The sequence below is a fragment of the Camelus bactrianus genome, chromosome 11 (genome assembly GCF_048773025.1).
Source record: "Camelus bactrianus isolate YW-2024 breed Bactrian camel chromosome 11, ASM4877302v1, whole genome shotgun sequence".
Classification (NCBI taxonomy): domain Eukaryota; kingdom Metazoa; phylum Chordata; class Mammalia; order Artiodactyla; family Camelidae; genus Camelus; species Camelus bactrianus.
Window position 1 is genome coordinate 59288031 of NC_133549.1, and position 21287 is coordinate 59309317.

Sequence of the window (21287 nt, forward strand, 5' to 3'; positions counted from 1 at the left end):
AAATTAGCAGATATACACTACTATATATAAAATAAACAACAATGACCTACTGTATAGCAAGCAGAGGGAACTATATTCAGTATCTTGTAATAATCTGTAATGGAAAAGAGTATGAAAAATAATATATATATATTTATATATATTTAAGAATCACTTTGCTGTACTCCTGAAACTAACACAACATTGTAAATCAACTGTACTTCAATTGAAAAGAAAATGGTAAGTGAACAAGATAATGTGGTAGTTGAGAAGTGAAGGAATTAGGTTGTGCAGGATGGCCGCTGCTCTGGGTATCTTAGCCCACCATTCACGAGGCTGACTTAGATCAGTGTGGTCACGATCTTCTGGCTATTGAGTTACCCCATCTGGCTTGGTAATCCCATATCTGCCCCCTGCCATTACTACTGTCATCTACTGGACTTCACGTCACTCTGCCACATTCACCACCAACTCAGTCTTCTTGTGTCCACAGGATGATGCATCCTACACCCGAGCCTCACGGCTTCTTCCCCTCTTCAGTGCCAGTGATAATTACCACACTTTGCTTGTGACATTCACACCTTTAGGCCACATGCTGGATATTGCTGTTATCCAGAAACATTTTGCCTCTAAAGTCTTGAATTTCAAAATCCTACTCTCAGCGCTAGAACTCCTATCTTTACAGCCTGTACTGGATGTCATATGGCCTCTGTGTAAATGCCTATCAAGAGATGTAATCTATTTCCCTTCCTCCTGAATTTTGAGTTAGACTTGTGACCTCCTGGCCCAACCCTAAAGAATGTGGTGAATGTGATGCTGCGTGGGTTCCAGAATCAAGGCCTCCACAGGCCCTGCAGCTCCACCTTCATGCTGTCAGAACAGTGTCTTGAGGCCATCATCTAAGGCCCACCAAGCATTCAGTGAGAAAAACCAAGGCACTGTGGCTGATAGCTGTCACCAAATGCCACATAATGTGAGGCCATCTTGGACCTTCAAGGTCAGCCAACCCTCCAACTGAATGTTTTATCAGGGAACCTGCATGAAAGCAGCTGAGGAGTCACCTAGCCAATCTACAGAAACATGAGAAATAATAAACTGTTGTTTTAAGCCACCAAGTTTTGGGGTGGCTTGTTACATAGCAATAGTTAACTGAAACATACCCATTATACTTTAGGAAAATCTCCAGAACCTTGACTCTTCCATTAAGAAAGAAAATCACATTATAGGCCCCTCTTGGATGGATGATCTTTTCTACCTAGGGGTGATGAATCATGCCAACTTTTCTCTGCACCATCACTCTCAGCTTCTTGTTCTGCATGTGTAGTAGGCAGAATAATGGTCCCTCAGAGATGTCCATGTCCTGTCTCTGGGACCTGTGAGTATGTTCTGTATCATGGCATGGGGGAATCAGGGTAGCAGATGGAATTAAGGTTGCTAATCAGATGACCTTACTATAAAGAGATTATCCTAGATTATCTGGGTAGGCCCAGTATAATCACGAGGGTCCTTCACATGTGGAAGGAGGAGGCAGAAGGTCAGAGTCAGAGAGAAATATGAAGATGATACACTGCTGGCTTTGAAGATGGAGGGAAGGGACCTAAGCCAAGAAATGCAGGTCATCTCTAGAAGCTGGAAAAAGTGAGAAAACAGATTCTCCCCTAGAGCCTCCAGCAGTAGCACAGCCTGCCAACACCTTGATTTTAGCCCAGTTAGACCCATTTCAGACTTCTGACCTCCAGAACCATAAGATAATAAATCTATTGGTTTAAGACATTTAATTTTTGATAATTTGTTACAGCATCAGTAGGAAATTAACACAGCATGCTTTAGCCACACAAAATGCCTTCTCAAATTCCAAACATTGCTTGCTACCTCAGTACCTTTACACATACCATTCCCTCTGCCAACCTGCCACCATTCCTCATCTGCTTGGCAAGTTCTATTCATTCCTTGAAGTCTTATTCAGATATTACCTCCTCTAAAAAGCTTTCCTAACTGCCCCATCTCCCCACAGACTAAATTACTTTCTCCTCTGTACCAATAAATGGTTTTAGGAGAAGCAATTGAAAACATAAATACTTTCTCACACACTCATTTTTAAAAAAAATTATACTAGCAAACCATTGGATGGTGGTAATTGAACTTTAAATTTTTTTCCTCCTGTGGCTATAACTTCAAAGTGCCCATCTTGTGAACTTAATGAATCATCAGGTGTTTCTGGGGTATTACTATATACTGAAGTGCTTGGCATATAAGAGTATGCAATGCCCCTCTTCTATAAAGCTTTCTGTGTCCACTCACTCTGGTCCATAGGTCCCCAGTATACCTGTCACTCTCTGCTAGGGCCAACTATGGGCAAAATAGTGATGTAGCCTAACATGCTCTTAGCTGCCCTAGCCTCCTCTTGAAATAATTTTCTTTCCTGTGGTGCTACCCCACCCCCAACTTCAGTCCTTGAGATGATGGCCTTCCTGGTGTCCTGTTCTCCCCATAAGAAACAGGTTTTCAGAAAGTGTCAGGCCATTCACTTCCTCAGTCACATGACGGCTAGGTGACCATGAGAGTGTTGTCCCCATAATTCAGTAATTCAGGGGCACTGTGGCTGATGAAACTAAATACTCCTTGTTCCAGATAGGTGCATGTTAGTGTAGGGCCACCATTTTAGTTCAGATAAGGGTGTGAGTCTCTTCTAACATAAGAAATTCAGATATTAGAGAGGGTGGGCAGGGAAAGGTGCATCATTTGTGTAAGATGCTTCACTAAGCATCTCCTAATTGCTCCGAATCACCCCACCATTGGAATATGCCACCTCTTACCATCACTTTTGCCGTGTCTCTTGCTATATTTGCTATTGCAATCAAGGCATGGTAAGCAGTCTGCTTAAAGCCTGAAATCGAAGGCCCATAGAGGGGCCTTTGTCCTTGAAGCTCCATTCAGCTGTTCACAGGCAGTTTGAACAGTGCTACTGCACAGCCACTAAATTTTCTTGTCCTTTAGAAAAGTACATGTTCTGAACTTTGAGAAATCATTTAACTTGGTCATTAAAAATACTAGTGGAACAAATTTTAGTGTCTTTGAAGAGTTAGCTCTGAAAGAAAAACTGAGAATTTTGTATTATTGGCAGAAACAAAAGGGAAATGTTAAGAGTTGCATAATAACTATAGCCAACAGCCAAGTTTCAACTGTGCAGATTTCATTATCCTGAGCTCTTAATCACCAGTCCTAGTCAGGCAGGAGCTGCCTTATGCATAATATAAACATCTCTGCTGGGATGGAGAATGGGTCCAGACCTGGGAAAGAGACAGTCAGGGCTGGGCTGGGCTTCCCTAAATCAAAACTTCATGGAAATCTAACTCCAGGATAAAACTGCCTTTCATCATTCAAATCAACAATATTTTTTCAATTGAAAAGTTTTGATCAAAACAGAAAAGAGAAGAGATTAAGTAACAGAAAGAACACTGCCCAGAAGTCCAGGAATACAAATCGTACAGAGGCACTTAAAAAAAAAAAAATTCACTCCTTCTCCCCACCAGAGCCCTGTAAAGACCTGCAAGAGATCATGCTCTCTCATTTCAAAACGCAGTGTAAGTGGGGAAGGTGGGCCAGGATTAGAAATAATAAACATCCTCTTCTATCTATCCACTGCCAGTAATAAACGCCGACCCAGCTGAAAAATAAAACAACAGATCGAAAACAGTTTAAAAGATGCATAAAAATTTCAGAGTAGGTTTCAAAACCCCTGTAATTAAAGGGTGTGCTACGTTATAGACACCCTGGTCTACTTTTGTTTCTAAATATGCTGTGTAACCTCTCCTTCGATGTTGATTATGCCTTTGTTTCTGCTCAAATGCCCTTTCTTATGCCCCTGATCCACCCAGTAAAACCCTTAGGACCCAGGCTGAGCCCCTAGTGAGTGCCAGGCGCACAGGTAGACAGCAGTATACAGGGCAGGTATGGTGCTTGTCTCCTGGGACCTCACGGTCGGCTGGGAGGGACAACTAGATGGGGGACATAATCATATATTTGATAAGCTCCTCGCAGGAAAATGAAAGTTGTCACGAGAGACGGTGACGGGTGGGAGGCCTACAGGGAAGACGAGGGAGGCTCCATGAGGAGACCCCACGTTCCTGCTCTAAGGAGAGTGAGGCGGGTCCAGTCACGAGATGGGAAAGGAAGCAGGTGGGAAAAGCTAGAATGGAGGGAACTGGGGAGAGGGAAGGCTGCAAGGCGGGTGGGGGTGGGTTAGATCAAGCATGGACTTTGAGGCCAGTGCCAGGAGTTTGGACTTTATCCTCAATGTAGGATAGAAGCCACTGCCATTAAAAATTTTTTTGTTGTTGTTGAAGTGTAGTTGATTTACAGTGTTAGTTTCAGGTGTACAGCACAGTGATTCAGTTACACACACACACACACACATACACATTTTCTTTTCAGATTCTTTTCCATTATACGTTATTTCAAGAAACCGAATGGAGTTCCCTGTGCTGTACACTAGATCCTTGTTGTTTATCTATTTTATATATAGAAGTGTGTGTCTGTTAATGTTTTAGGCAGAGGAGTCACAAGTTCTGACTTGCTTCTGAAAAGTATCACGGAGACTGCTGGGCAGAGAACATGCTGTGGGGAATGTGAGCAATGTCAGTCAGGAAGCTCCGAAATTTCTCCCGGAGGGAGAGAATGGTGGCTGGGACCAGGGTGGAATCGGCAGAGATGGAGTGGAGCAGACACATTCAAGTTCACTTTTTTAGGAGATCCACTTGGCACATTCTCTCTTTAGACCGCTTCTAGGGTGTTTATCACATTCTTATTTGTAATATTGACAATTATGCTTATGTATCTCATTTACACCGCACCAAAATTAGGCATTTTTGACAAAAGAGACTTATTCATCTTTAAATCCTCAAATCTTTTCCCGGTACCCGGGCCACATGTGGCCTTCAATAAATATTTGTTTAGTTGCATTTAAAAGTACAGCCACTCTACCTTCCTCAGGAAACCTTCTACTTGGGGCTGGCAGAGACCTTGCACTTGGCTGTCTCTGGTGACTGATCATCAAGCCCATGGCGTCCAAAGCAGCAGCATGTGGCTGAGCCTGCAGTTGGTGAAAGGAACACGTTGAGGGACATCTGTGTGGCCATCATGAGTGGTCTCTGACAGATGGCATTGCACCAGCTATGGCTCCCCCAGCAGGAAGAGCATCAGTAACCATGGGAACCACCAGGGACCAAGGCCTAGGCCCTCCACCAAACAGGAAGGCAGGGGGCAGGGAGGAGCCCTGATATGGGCAGACAGGAGTGGCTTAGGGCTGGATTCGATTTAGAAAAGTAAAGGAATGTGACCTTTCACTGTGCTCTAGTGCTTAGGGCCAATTTATGAATCTTAATAATATTCACATACAAAGGTCTCCTAAGGTTCTCACCCACTTTTAGACTTTTAAGATGCTAATTTGAGGGATTTCCAGCTATTTTCAGTGAGTCACTGCTTGGCTGGAAAAGAAGGGGAAAAGGGAGGCATAGGCAGCCACCACATAGGGAGAAGGATTTCTAATTGATATGAAAGTGAGTCTGGAAGAGGGAGTTCACTCTTCGCCTAAAAGAGTCACATCACAAAAGGCAACGAACTGGACTTTGAGGCAAGTTAGCAATGAAAGAACAGATGCCTTGGTTTCCCCTCTACCCACGTTTCACTAAAATTAACCTTATTCTCTGCAGACAGCAGACTCCAAAACAGTACCAGAAACTTAAGAATAAGGAGTCACCATATACCAAACATCGGAAAGATCTCTGCCCTTGTCCTTTTCTCACCCTCCAAAGTTCTCTCTACCTGAACCAAACTGAGTTGCTTTGCTTGTCTGCTCTGGACGGGGTGGGTTCCTGGGTCTCTATAGAGCCCTGTCTTGGTCTCTGATGAGCCTAGGTTATCCAAGCATTTGGAATATAAATATACTTCAACCCTTGGCTGGCATAAATCCTTTTTTATATAGATGGAGCAAACAGAGACCATTCAATATATGGTCTATTAAAATCCCTGAGACAGAAAAGGACAAGCAGTTAGCTAAAGACACAGAAAAAGTCTTCATACCGGGGTAGATATGCTCTAAGACAGAAGAAAAAAAAAAATCCAATCCATGTACTTGATCATGCAACAGAAGATAATGCAGGTATATACACTAACAGCAGATGAGGCTACAAGTAGGCAACAGAATGAGATAAGTAAAGGCCATGTATAAAGGAAATAAAAGACAGCCAAATTAAAAACCATAATGGCATCAGTCACTAGCAGCCTTGAAAAAGTAGTAGAATGAATTAGTGAGGTACAGGCCAAACATGAGAAACTCTAAATATAGGAGGAAGGCCATCTGAAAATGATGTAACAGAAGATAGGAGGTAAAGAGGCTAACTGTTGAAAAGCAATCCCCTAGACAGTAGGGTTCCTGAAAAACTAAGGTTGCAAAGTGTGACTGAACAGAACAAAATTTCCCCAATACTGAAATGAGGATGCAGTGGGGAGAAGGAAAAGAATAAGACTCTGAGTCTAAACACTTTTCAGGAAAAAAAACACTTGTATAATAATCCTGTAAGTATCTCCTAAAACTAATGGTCAAAAACATTTCTTTCTATCAAGAAATAATAATAGGGATGACACTTCGCTAACACCCTATTTTAAGACAACAGGAAAATACAGAGCCTTCAAAGGAAAAGGACATAATAACAAATTTCTGAATCAGGTCAAATTAATATTGATGTGACAGCAACACAAAGTTATTTTTAGATACCAAAGACATAGGGGGCAAAAACTCAAATGTCTTTAAGGAATTAATCTGCTTAAAGATACTTGCCAAAACACCCAGAGATAAATCAAAATTAAAAACTAAAAAAAATTTCAGTTTTAAAGAACTTGGGAAACCAAAACCAACTGAGCATATAAGACAAGCCTACATAGTTATTTAGATTTTGGTTTCAAAATTATTTAGAAAAATTGTCTGTAAAAGATATTAGACAGTAAAAAAAAGGGGGAGGGCAATTCATAGTAAAAGCATAGACATAACTATGAACCTTCATAGACCAAAAGGCATGTAATAAAAATGAAAATAAATTCCATAAAGAGAAATTAATGCAAATAACTGACACCTTAGATGACAAATCAGACCCGTGATCAGATTAAGAATGCAAAAATGAAAAACAACACATGGAAGGCTTGCCCATAGCATAAAAACTGGGCTTAAGTTGATAGATAACCCACCTTCAAAAAAATCTGCAAGAGAGTGCTTTTTTTCCAAGTGTTCTTGGCACATTTATATAAGGACCGACCATAAGGACAAGTATCCCCCAAAACCTAAGTTGTATCAACCAAAATCTCCAACCACAAAGAAATAAATGAAACAGTTAAGAGGAAAGGTTTTATGACAGCAACAAAAAAACTCAACCACTTGGAAATTTTAAAAGTACTCATCTAAGGAAATAACTTTATAAATGGAAAATGTTTTAAAAGCAAATATATTTATCACATCTTTATTAAGAAAAAATGAAAACCACCTAAATCTATGCCAAGTGGAGGAATAATTAAGGTACTTGATATGTGATCTTGGGCAAATTACTTATCTCTCTAAGCCTCTATTTCCTTATCTGTAAATTGGGAATAATTACCTCTCTCAATGGACTGTTGTGAAGGTTAAATTAGATAACGCTTGTAAAATATTTTAATCACTACGCCATCAAGAGAACACTCAGCAAGTCTGATCTATTAAAATTGTCATAATTTACACAACATGGTAAACTGACTATACCTTAATTTAAAAAGTATTAAAATATTTTTTAAGATTGTCATTATTTAAAATTATGTTTACATTGAGTTTGCAATCATACAGAGAAATGCTAATGCTACAGTATTAAGGGGAAAGTGCAGGTTAGTAATCTGGAATCCAGCTGATGAAAACTACATAAAATAAACAAATATGTGTAACTCAAATAAAACTGGGTCTCCTCATTCTCTTACCTAAGTATCATTTTAGCACTGGTGACACATCTAAAAGAAACAAAAAGGTGACTTTTAGAAAGCCATGAGGACAATATTGGTCTTTAAGAATAGGTTTACATAATATAGCAAGCATCTTGCAGCAAAACTCCTGAAAGTCTCTTTGGAATGTTTCCCCAAAGAGTTCCGCCTCTCAGGGCAACTGCTCACACCTGTCTTTCTGCCTCTCAGGACCCCAGATCTTTTCCCTTCAGGTGCTGCTTCACCCCTTCTCCCAGGCCCAGCCATTGCTCTCTGCTTCTCTCACCTGCATTCCCCTCAGCCAATGAAATGGACCTTCCTTGGGGACTACCCTTTTATTAGAGGGGAGGTGATGGGTGGGTACTAATATGTGACTACTTAAAATTTAATAACTGTCTCTGTCAACTAAAGGGTAACAACACCAATCTCTTCCTTCTGCAACAACACATGGAAAATAAACAGGAAGAAAGTAAACAGGCTTAACGGTGATGGTTGCTGGATAATGGAGCTATGACTTGGTGCTATTTTTCTGTTTTCCTTTAGTTTCTAAATTTTCTACAGCAAAAATATATTACCTTTTTTGTGTGGTAACTTGAGATAAAATTCATATGCCATAAAACTCACCCTTTTAAAGCGCGCAATTCAGGGTCTTTTTTTTTTTTATATTATATTCACAGAGTTGTACAACTATTCCCACTGTCTAATTCTAGAATATTTTCATCATCCTCAAAAGAAATCTTGTGGCCATTAGCAGTCATTCCTATTCCCTCCTCCTTCCAGCTCTGGAAACTATGAATTTACTTTCTGTCTGTATGAATTTCCTACTCTGGACATTTCTTATAAATGGAACCATACAATATGTGGCCTTTTGTGTCCATCTTGCACTTAGCACGATGTTTTCACAGTCATCCATATTGCAGCATGTATTACTACTTCCGTTACTTTTTATGGCTGAATAATATGCTTAGATGTATTACATCTATAATGAGAAAAATATTTTAACTTAAAAAAGAAGTAATGGGTACATAAGCATAAGCCTTGATTGTTAATTCTAAGAGTACACTGGTACAATCCAATAATAATAAAAAATGATTTTTGATAATGCATAAATTGTTTTTCAGAACCACGTATTTATAAAGCATAGTGAGCCTGTTAAACCTGTTTTTTTCTGACTCAAGCCCTCAACTGAAAAAAAAAAAAAGTGAGAATCTAAATGATATCTTACTGAGTATCAGACATAGAAACTGAACCAAAAGAGACAGCTGTGGACAACCAGGACGCATATATACAAGTCTATCTCAAAGAAAAGATGAAGAATTCTTGGCTCTTAAATTTTGACTGTTTAAAGGGAATACTTAACGGTAACTGAAATGAGCAACTTAAGAAAACATTTGGAAACTTAGCATATGAACTATTCTGTGGCAATCAATTGTAGTTAAGATTTTTTAAGCTGGATAAATACAGTATAATTTAGCTTTATATTCATTAAGGAAGAAAGTTCCAAATTTATTTGTATGCATGTATTTGTGTATCTGCAAGTCACAAACACATAAATATTGATGCACACTCAGTGCACAAATTTAATGTTATAATCTTTACTTGGAAAGGCAAATTCTACTTACTTTCAGTTATTAGGGAGATAGCTTGATCAACGTTGACTGCAGCTAACTCATATAAAAGTAAAGGTTCAGTGAAAAATCAAATTCTGTAAATGAGTCAATTACCCAGGACATAAAATTTGGAGCAGTTCAAACACACTGAGGATGCAGTGGGCTGGTGACCAGAATTGGGGTGCTGGTGGTGTCTGGCTCTTGATCTAGGTGCTGGTTACATAGGTATGTTCAGTTTGCAAAAACTCATAACTTCTGATCTGTACACATTTCTCTATGCATGTTATAATTCAATACATCTTTTTAAGTTAAAAAAAAAATAAAGAAACAAAAGACCCTACCATTGTTTTCAGAGGGCTTGTATTCCTCCTGTGGGTGAGCCTGAGCTGAGGGCTAGATCAGGAAGCTTTGTCAAGAATTAAGGATTAAGATCTTTAAAGAGATGTCAAAGTTGTAAATGCTTGTTTGAGAAACCATTAATAATAAGTCTGCAGACTAGATGTGCTTAAAAGTCTATTGGTATGTAATGAAGTCTCTATAGTAGTCTGTCATAAGTTGTTGTTCATTGAAAGTATTCTCTAAAGAGGTCACTTGGGCCAGCTTGTGTAGCATCAGAGACCACCTGCTGTGAAACCGTCAGATATGACAATCAAACCATTGCATTTAGTCATTTATGAGACTATAATATGTCAGTTAGCATTAAGTTATGCTCTGATTCAGGCAAATGAAGAAAACTGTTTTCTTCCCCCCTCTGGGATTTCTTAGCAAAGTTAGACCATAAACCCAAAAGTGCTGGTGGTCAAAAGCCAGATTCCTTAAAAGTCTCATATTTTATTCGAGGTTATTGGCTGACGTCAATGTGAAGATTCTGGCTAGGATTTCCAGGACATGCTTCTATACCCTCCAATTCAAGAGGGGAATTATTACACAAAAGATTGCACATTTTTAAAAAGCAGGATGAAGCACTGTTTGAGGGAGTGGAAGATGATACCATTATTTTGGCATGCAACTGGCACTCAGCAGACTTTCAAATGTCCATAACTTTCATCCAATTATAAGATTTTATTCCCAGAAAAATATTTAGGGTTACAAAAAGATTCCATAAAGGAATGTTCATCATATTACTGTGGAAACAAAATATTAGAAATAATTTTAGAAATCCAACCAGAGGGGACTGGTTAAAAAAAAAAAGTCCATATAATAGGAGTATATAGCCATCAAAAATGGGCTATAGGAGACACTTATTATTATAGTTAGAAGTTCATGAGTAACACCATTCTTTAAAAATTATGTACCTAAATATACACAGAAACATTTGGGATAGAGAAATGTTAAAATATTAATGCCAACTAGGATTATAATTGACTTAATTTTTCTTTTCTACATATTCCATCTTTTCTATAACAAACGTGATAACAAAGAAATTTTACAAAAAAGTGAGGGTGAGGAGGTAGGAAAATCAGGTGCTAAAATGTTTATGTGCATGAGAATACATTCTTCTTTCATTTTGTGGCATTAGTGTCTATTCTTTACTTCTTCTCTACATATTGTGAAAGCTTTACATGAAGTGCCTTTCATATGGTAGGAAACAGCCTTAACACTACTAGATGCTTCCTTGCAGTTCTGAGCAGCCATCCAACCCATCAACAGTATCATCTTAAAGCTCCTGGTCATTCAGCTCCCTTGACTTATATCAAAGAGACTACCATCTCAATAGACTCAACACAGAAACTGCACAGCCACTCAGCCCAGAACAATGTAGTGGGGATACACCAACTGCCCACTATGTGTAGGAACGCCCATGGGAAAACCTCCTCCTGTACTCTTTCCAGACCAAGTCATGAGATTGAGAGATTTCAGTTCTAGTGTCAGGAGAGAGCTGCTGGTCTACCCCCAATGAATACATTTAAAAAAATTTAGAATCTGAAATATTGTAAAGGTTCGCTGTGGATTTTTGTTTGATACACACAAAGGGAAACAATCTCCCTTCCTTGAAGTCTCTTTCCAGGAGCCTTAATGATCAGCTGCCAAATTTAGCCTTGGCTGCATCTCCATCATGTCTATTATTCCTCCATGCTATTGATGTGAGGCCAAATCTCATCCCTATTTAGAGCACACAAGAGCAGATGTCTTGATGAAAGGGGGAGTTGGTGAACGTATATTGAAGAGAGCCAGGAGCACATGCTGTAATGAACGGAAGCATACAGCTTCATGGCTTAGGGTGCTAAAAGCACATTCACACAAAAGAATCAACAGCCTTGGTCACATCACATGAGAAGTAAAAGAAAGGAGGGAGAACCATAGAGAAGGCACTCAAGAAATCGGCTGCTTGTTAGAATCACTGGGGGAATGTGTTCTGTTCTAAATACTGCTGCCTATACAAGAGTGTCCTTGGCAGCACTATTCATGATAGCCAACAACTGGAAACAAACCATCAACAGTGCAGTGGATAAAAAAATAATAAGTCAAGGTCTAGCCACACAATGGAATATTATACAGCACCAAAATGGAGGAACTACTGCTTCATACATTATAATGAATCTCACAAACATAATATTGTGGGGAAAAAGCCAGATACAAAAGAGACTTCATTTATGGAAAAGTTCATAATCAGGCAAAACTAATGCATGGAGTTAGAAGTCAAGATAATGGTTGCCTTAAGAAGGGATTTGGGGGTGCTGGTGATGTTCTGTTTCTGTGTTTAGGTCCTGGTTATGTGAGTGTGTTCAGTTTTTGAAAATTCTTTAAGTTACATACTTATGATTTGTGTATTTTTCTCTAAATAAGATATACTTCAAAAAAAAGTTTTAAATTCAGATTCCTGGGTCTTAACATGAATTGACTAAGACTGGGCTATAAATTTCCTGGGAGTATCCCAGTGTATAGCAAAGGCTGAGAATCACTGGACCAGATAATCTACACCTAGTGGTGTGCTAGAGCCAGCGCTTACTAGTTCATGAACTGATTGTTAAATTTTCAGGATTTTTGCAAGCTTATTAAAATACAGTCAGTATTAAAAATTAAATTATATGAAGTTTCAATTAAATAAATTATACTAAAAACAAAGGTACTAAATCCTCAAAACTCATCACTTTGTATTTATTTTACTGTATTTTACTGTTATGTATATTTGTGAGGTTATTTATGTCAACTTATCTGTATGGTGGAAATACTATATACCAGTGCACTTCTGTGTCATCTGTTTCCAAATCCATGCTCTGTCACAGTGGTGGTTTGAAACTGGCCATGGTGGGAGTAGTTACGCCACAGAAATTGGCAGCCACTCCACATCAGGGCTTGCTTTATTGTTCTGTTGACTCTCTTGACTTAAGAAAATGATTAAAAATGTTAATAATGCATATTAAACTTAAAAGTGCATTGTATGTGTAGCTGTTACATGTGAATAGTACATTTAAGGAAAAATCCGTATAGTATTACAGCCATTATTTGGTTCAGCAAAGAAATCATTCATCTTTGATGAATGAGCACAGTTCTGACCCAGTCTTTGTTATTTCACTTTTGTCTTACTCATTCACATAAAGGAATATACCAGCCAGAATTTACTTGGGAATCACACTCCTTCATCAATTGTACTACAGGTAAAGGATAGATAGATGAGTTCAGCAAAACCAACAAGCATTTTGTGAAACCCAGTTAGCTATATGGAATTTCCAATAAAGAGCACTTTTTATTTTATTATTATTATTTAAAAATTGTATGCTATACACATTCTTTATGTCAGTAACCTTTATCATCAATTTATACATGCACGTAAAGGCATTCTTTTTTTTTCTCCAGGGAGCTAATCTGACTTACCAGCACATCCCTGTCATGCTTAAGATTCCATGACTCTCTACTGTGATTTCAGAAAGAAGCAAACAAAGTAAGACAGGACCCTCTTTCAGCCTCTAAGACGTGAGTTTCAGCATAAGACAGAGCAACTTTAGAGAGCCTCGCTACTCAAAATGTGGTCCTCAGCCCAGCAGCACTGGCAGCAGTGAGGAGCCTGTGAGAAATGCATAACCTCAGGTCCCACCTCAGAACTCCTGAATCAGAATCTGTATTTGTATCAAGATGCCCAGGTGACTGATCCGCACATTCAAGTTTGAGAAGCCCTGCTTTAAAAATAAACTCCTCGGTAGGAACTGAAACTTATATAACCAGTCTGAGACAAGTAATAAGGTGATCTTTAAGCCTTTTGCACCAATTTAACCATCGCACTGGGGAAAATGCATAATCGCTACCTCTCAACTTGAAGAGAAGGACACACATCTTGCAGTACACATTTGTCAAATACTGAAAAGGGAAACTGAGCCAATAGGAAAATAAAGGCTCTTCTAGGCCACTTGGATTATTAATTTAAAAAAAGCGGGGGGGGGGGGGGCGGTACAAGTAAGAAAAAAAAACCCGACAACACAACAGTAGTTTTCCTCCATGTATGTGATGAACGGGACATATTGCCAAAGACTTCGTTCCAAAAATCCAAAACGGGGCAGCAAGTGCCACATGACAAAGTGTGGCAGCTGGGGACAGGAGTGTGAGGAAACACTTCCCAGAGATGTAATTTAGGCCAGGGTAGCTATCAAGCGCTGAGGGTGAAAGGGGGAAATTGCAGTGCGTACACTTTCTCCCATCAACATATCAATCAGCAACCCAAGACAAAAAGAAAAGACAGGGCCTGCTCACAGAAACAATTCAATCCTAGAGTTAACTGAAATGAAGGGAGGGAAGTCTCACATGCTTTGAAATTGAAAGCAAAAATGTTCTACTGGCCACAATATTCTCTGGAAATATTTCTTAGTTATTCGGCTGAAAATATAGTAGCTGCTTTGAGATGCAAAGGTCTACGTGGAAAACATGTTAGAGACTTAAACAGTGTCTGGAAGGAAATGAGAATCACAAATCTCCAAGACGAGCTTGGTATTAGTTTGTGGCAAAAATTGAAGCAATAAAATAATTCAAGTGAACCTTGGCAACCCTAGAGTGTGAAGAAAACAAATGTAATTGTGACCAGGCCACTGGTACTCAGAGATACCACTCGGCCTGTTTCTACCCAAGAAAAAAGGTTACTGTAATCATCCCTTGCAATATCAGAATTCGAGTGACTCCAGTACATTTAGCAGCAAAATGATAAGAATGCCCTCATGTGTTACGTTACATTTTCCCTTGAGATACTTTGGCAAGGCTGAGAAGAGAACTCACCCTCGTTGAGCACCTGCTATCTGTGTTACATGTGTGATTTCATAACACCCTTGGAATCCTCTGAGGAGGGCTGATACTGTCCCCATCTTACAGGTAAGCAAAACGAGGTCCAAAGAAATATTTCACCCATGTGACAGAGTTAATAAAAAGCCAGAACTCCATAAAGTTAAAAACGCCACAGTTGATTAAAACAGGTATCTCAACAAAAGACAGCTTGGAAGGCATCAGAGTATGAGGCTGTTATGTTTTGAATGAGGGGAAAGAACTTGTCTATACTGGCATCAGTGAAGATAAGTGAGGTTTCTCCTAGTGCCCACCATATCTGTATTCTGCTGGAATCCTCCTATCACCCACTTCTTGATGTGTATTAGGTTTCAGATGTATTTCAAACTTGATCATTGTAATTTTGGCTAAGTTGGAGGGTTTAGAAGACTTGGCATAGTTCAGGCAGTATTATGTAACAGAACTGAGCCCTGGGCTGGGCCTGGGAAACCTGGGTTCGGTTCCAGCTGTGTCACTGAGTAACTATGTGAGTGGGTAAGTGACATTGCTTCTTTGGATGATAGGTTTTTGTTTTTTTTTTTTCTACCTACATGAGGCTGGACCTTTCTCGGTCCATGATTCAACCCTCCCTGACTCAACTGTTGAAGATTGTGACTCCCATCATAATATATTAGAAATGACCTGAAGAGTTAATAGATCTGTCCAGGTGAGACTGCTGTGTGGTTCAAGTTACCAAATAAAAACCAAAAAAACAAAAACCCCACAAAAATAATTACTTAACTCCTATATTCTACTACCTGCAAGAGTAACCTGGAATGTCATATGTCTGTGAAAATCCAAGCTCTATCTCCAGTTAGTTCTTTGACTTAATATATGTTTCCTTTTTGCTTCTGTAAAATTGGAATTAATAAAAAACATTAGCTGTAATGCAGTAAAGTGGCACCTAGTAGGAGCATAACAACAACTGGTTATTGTTACTCCAATGGTCAGTAGGGGTTTGGACTATGGTTCGGTAATAGTTTAGAGGGAATTTCTTCACAGAGGGAAGGAGCCTGAGAGTGTAACCTCATCAGCACCGAGAACTTGCACTCACCTCTGCAATAGATAAACTCAGGTGCAGAATGGAGAAATGTAATCATGCTTCTTCTTGACCTAGTGATATCTACCTCTTTCTTTCTTTGTAAAACTTTCTAGTTCACCTCTCAGTGGATAAACCTTACCAGAGACATCCTGGTGTACCTGATGGAACAGCTGGAGGGAGGATTTGAAGGCAGGGGTGTCTGGGAACCCCTGGAAAGAACAGCTGTCATACTCATATTTCATTTTAGTGTCTTTATTTGCCCATTTCCTAGTTTCTGCCCCATGTGCACAAGGAACAAGAGATTCTACGAAGAGGAGGAGTGAATTCACTTTCTTTATAAACTACAAAGACAAACCTTTCTGATGCTGACATGTAAATAACCAATCCATACACATCCCATCCATTTGAGTGACAGCCTCTTGCCCTCCCCACCCAAGCACTCCCTTTCCCCACCCCTCCCCCACCACTCAAACACTCTCCCATCTCCTGCCCTTTCCTGCATACATCACACTCTTTGTGACTTATTTTTCCTTCCCTCGACAAATTTTGTTTTAGTGTCGTGAAGCTGATGGGAAGCCCGGGTGGAGAAAGGAAGATGAACACGAGGACCAGCTTCAAGTCACCTGTACTCTTTGAACCCTATTAGGTGAAGCCAGAGTGAGGGCTTCAAATGAGATTGACCTGCCTGTTTTCTCAAGGGAAGATCAATAGAAAGATGAAAGAAAAAAAATTCCTCTGTTTTCTCCAGGTAAATTTCCTGAGTGAAAAACATAGTAACATTTCAAATATTTCCAAGATGTTTTGGGATAAATCAAAACATTAATCAAAGCCTCTGAAGTTCAAAAAAGCAAACAAATGATTGCTAATTAAATTACTATTAGAGATACTGTGCTAATTCTAAGGTCTCTTTTGGTGCTAACATTATATGATTCAGAGTATAATTTTATTCTTTAAGTAACTATAGGTTTATAGTTATTATACTGATAATTTACAACACACCATTGTCATAGCTAAGCAAGTATCAGTTGATAGTGAGGTCTTATGCTGTAGTGGGATCTCCCCAGTATGATAGTGCTGTTAAGGTATATCTTGTAATGATACATTATATAACAACTTTTACAGGACAAAGCTGTTATAAGGAAAGCTTATAACAACCCTTTAAATGCTTAAAAGTATCTCTTAACTAAGCTTTTAGGGTTATTAGCTTCAGTTGGGGGTTTCAGTATATTAAAAAGATGACATAGTAAGATTTTCTTTAGTAATTTATTCATTTCATTTTTATTACACCTTTATATAATACTCCCTGAGAAGCATTAACAAGTGTTAACAAACTATTCTACAAAAAGTAGGAAGGGAGCATGGAAGAGGGGGAAGAAAAGATTGTCAACCCCGGCAAAAACTGAAAAAGTCCTGCTTAGTCTTTAAATACCGGCCATTTTCAGGACTTTAGTTGGGGTTTATCTATTATGTATCCAAATCTATCTATGTGACACATTTCAGTCAAACCGAGGTTTCACAAGGAATCCAGTACTCTTAAGCATCATGCCAAGCTGTAATGCTTTCTCAAAGATGCTGTGCAGATTCAGACAGCTCTCAATGCTTTTGAAGCAATAACATCTTGAGCCTGAGATACTGTAATTCAGTGGTTCTAAATGAATGCATAATCTCTCCCTCTTCGGCTGAAATTTAACATTCTGTCTTTCTCCTAACTCTCACCCTTTAATTATCTATCTAGGTAAAAATGTGCTTGGAAAAATTTTTTTCCCATGCATACATGGAATTGCAGAGTAATTCCACAGAGTGGAAAATGCTGAACTTCTCATAAATGTACTGTTGACCCTCAATTCAGACTTTTGGCAGGTATGATCTTGATTTATTTTCTCATTTTTCCTACATGAATGTTTAATATCTTGTTTTTAAAATCTGTTTGTAGGATCCGTAAGACCAGAGACCCCATGGTAAAAAAACTTTCTTAGATTTTTCATGGTGCCATGCCAGAAAGTACACATGAATACTTTTTTTGCTGTTTTACTTAAAAGAATGAAATTTTTTTTTTTTAAACAGCTATGCCATTGAATGTTATAAGCTGTAACTACCAAGGTATCTTAGACAAGTTACCACCTTTCCTGGCTCCAGTTTCTCTTGGAGAAGATTTTTCCAACTAGAGAATTTAGTTTTTGGAGTAAGACAGAACTTAAAAAAACAAACAACTATTTCTTCCATTTATTAGAAGCAGGAATTGAACCCATGGCCTAATCTCTTTGAACCTTCAATTTCTCACCTGTCCTTTGGGGATCAAGACAGTAGTTTCACCTCACAGTGATTTGTTTTTGTTTTTTGTTTTGATGCAGCATGAGAACATAAATGTAAAGAATGCAGCACATTACCTGAACTTTGGTTTATGTTCAAAAATGTCAACTATTATTATATCAATTTTCTTTCAGCCCTAGAGCACTAAGATTAGAAGTAAAATCTTCATTATCAAGCACCCAAATCCCTAGTATCCTCAGCTGTTCTGGCACCACTTGGAGCCCCAAAGTAGAAAAAAAAAAAAAAAAGTCTCATCAAGAACAACCTGATTCAATGCCCATTTTTAGTACCACTGAACTCACAGAGTAAATAGATTAATTTTAATAATAATTGAAATTATGATATTCATAACTGAGTCAGTCAGAAATGACAAAGACAAATTGTTTTAAGACAAATGACTATGAAACTTGTTCTGAAATGTAGGCCTAGGCCCAGAATTAGACACAGGACGTCACCAATAGGTCATGGGTTTGCACAAAGACACTGACCTGGCTCGCTGGAAGTGAAGAACAGAACACCTTGCTCACTGCTGGACTTACCTGCATAAAAGAGAGAAATAACTTTATAAATCCTGCTGCTTGCTAGAAGCACATGGGGAGCCACTAACATTTTCAGCATACATCGTTTCCCCCCGCCCTCAAAGGGCAGAATCTGCTGTACTTTTGCTAAGTGTCAGTGTTAAAATGGCATTTCTTGGGGTCAGAGACATCCTGAAATAGCTAAGTTAACTTTCTGTTGCATTTCTGAAAATATATTTCTGAGCATTTAGGGATGATATGAAAAAAGCATTTAGCCTCAAACTCATGAATATGAACAAGGAAAACTTTACAGGCATTTTACAATACAGGAGTCACGGAAGTGGACATGCTCCAAAATAACATTTTTAGACAGTATTTTCTTAAGTAAAAGTCCGAATGATTGTGTTTTTTCCTATTAAATTATATTTGCATAGTTAATAAGTTATGTTGTGCCAACGACATCAAATTACCCGTGCTTTTACTTACAACTCTATGATCACACACAGCCCTCTGTACTTAAGTTTACACGACCTTCAAAATTTGGGAAAACAACAAACAATGGACAAGTTTAGAATACTGACCGTGATTTTACTGCTTCCTAATCATTTTTCAAAGTCTTCCACACTGGGATGAACAAGTTAAATCCCCTTCCCACTAATACGATCAAATATGATCCAGGAATCTCAGAGGAAACCTAGTTTAATAATACTTTGTTGCCCACTCCACCTGTGGAGCAGTATGCAGACATTATTTATATTTAAAAGAGCTTATGTTTATTTTCTAGCAACTCTCTTAGGTATCTAGAGTTATTGAAAATGAAATATAATTCCAAATTTCTGAAGGGTGTTTGCAAATGAACTTACCAGTGTATGTTTAGAAAAGCCCAGTTTGCTGAAACCAAACAAACAGCCTATCAGCTATTTATATACACGGATAGTGAGAGGACAGTTACACAAAGATGAAAACTACTGATAACAGTACTTTTGCAGTTCAGAGGGGCTACAGCAGTACAGTGTAGAATATGCAGCACGGCGGGTTGGTGCTGGGGGAGCCCCAAACTAGTGAAACTTCAAGCTGAGCTTCTGGCTGCAGTCCAGCAGAGCTGCATGAACAGCACAGGTTGGGGGAAGTTCAAAGTCAAGGCGACTCTTCTGGTCTCAACTTCCCAGATCTTCCTAGGTCTGGGTGCCTTTGAGTATATATATCAGTCTTCATGCATTCCCCCCCCCCCCCAGCAAATGTGTACAGTCAGCTCGAAAGGCACAGCTTGTGTGCTGACGTGCAAAGCCAAGTCAAAACCCTGCGCTTGGCGCTCCCTTCTAACTTTCTGGCTTGTCCAAGTCTAAATATTGACATTGCTCCTCAGTTGACATGTTTGATACTGCTGAGGATAGAAACGGCAGAGCTAGCAGTAGGGTCTAATGATATATTTTTACATAGTTGTGCCTTCCTTCCACTTCTTTTTTTTTTTTTTTTTTTGTAGAGGGGGTTGGATTCCCTTGTCTGCACATCTTCCTCCCCACCCTCCCCCAACCCTGTTTTTCTCCCGGAAAGCTGAGCGTGCAGAGACAAGGTAAGGTGTTTTGCAAGCCCCTCATGGCAGCTCCTACTGTTGTCACAGCAACTCACAACAGACTCCACAGACACGGGGCTGGGGGTGGGGAGCGCCAAACTGTGGGCTGACCAGTCAACTCTTACAGGGGTGTAAGCGCCAAAGGGGCTAGCGTCCCCCTTTTCAGTTCCTCTGGCTCCCCACCACTGTCCTTCGAAGGAAAGAGTACTCTGGTCGGCGCGGCGCCACCCCCTCCCTGGTGCAGCCAGCCTGCTAAGGGTGCCTATTGTGCATTTTCTCAGCTCCAACTTAGGGGTGCGGCTGTGCGGGCGCTCCTAGAAATCTCTTCTGCTTGCCTCTGATGAGAGGGTTCCCGGCCTCGCAGAGAGGCGAGGGCGGCTCCCAGAGCAGCTCCGTCCCACGACTGTCTCTCGGGACGCAGCCGGCAGGGTAGCGCGGCCCCGGGCCCCCCGCATGCCACCCGCCCGGGGCCGGGGCGGTGGGGGCTCCGCGGAGGCTGCTCGAAGAAGAAGTTTCATAGCATAGCGCACTCACGACACAGAACCTACCCTGAAGCCGAGCGAGACGCGAGCTCTCTCCGCCTTCAAGGGCCGGGGGGAGCGGGGGGGCCCCCGCCACTCAGCAGCAGCCACGACTGCGCGCGGTCGCGGGTGTGAGGGGCCCCTGCGCGCGGCGTGCAGCCCGCCGCCCAACTTTGCACAAAGGCAGCATGGCACTGCCTCGCCTGGCGGGCTCGCCCGGCGCCGCGGCCGCTCTTCCCTGTCCGGGGCCAGAGGGGCTCGCCCCTTTCCACCTCCCAGCCCTCCCCTTTTCCTCCTGCCCCCACCCGCTCCCAGGCTGGCTGGCCGGGCGGAACGGAGAGCTCGGCACCCAGCTCCGCCGCCGTGGCGGCAGCCGCTTGCTCTGTGACGTTAGCAGCCTTCGCGGCTATTTATATCCACACGATTGGATTTCATTCATGAAACCAGGGCCTGGTGTGTCTGTGCGCCGGGGCGCGGGTGCAAAGGTGCCTCGGC

At 40.3% G+C, this 21287-nt stretch overlaps 1 protein-coding gene across 4 annotated transcripts in view; it reads right to left on the minus strand.

The window, feature by feature from the left end:
- The window catches only part of RHOBTB1 (Rho related BTB domain containing 1), a 116458-nt gene that overhangs the window by 43335 nt on the left and 51836 nt on the right, over positions 1-21287 (minus strand). For 2 of the 4 annotated variants that reach the window (XM_045518781.2, XM_045518780.2), the window contains exon 3: positions 18669-18719. The gene's annotated coding sequence lies outside the window, so the exon portion shown is untranslated. Of the gene's footprint in view, positions 1-18668; positions 18720-20819; positions 21172-21287 lie in introns of those variants that run through there. The other 2 variants (XM_074374062.1, XM_074374063.1) reach the window with 2 other exon arrangements.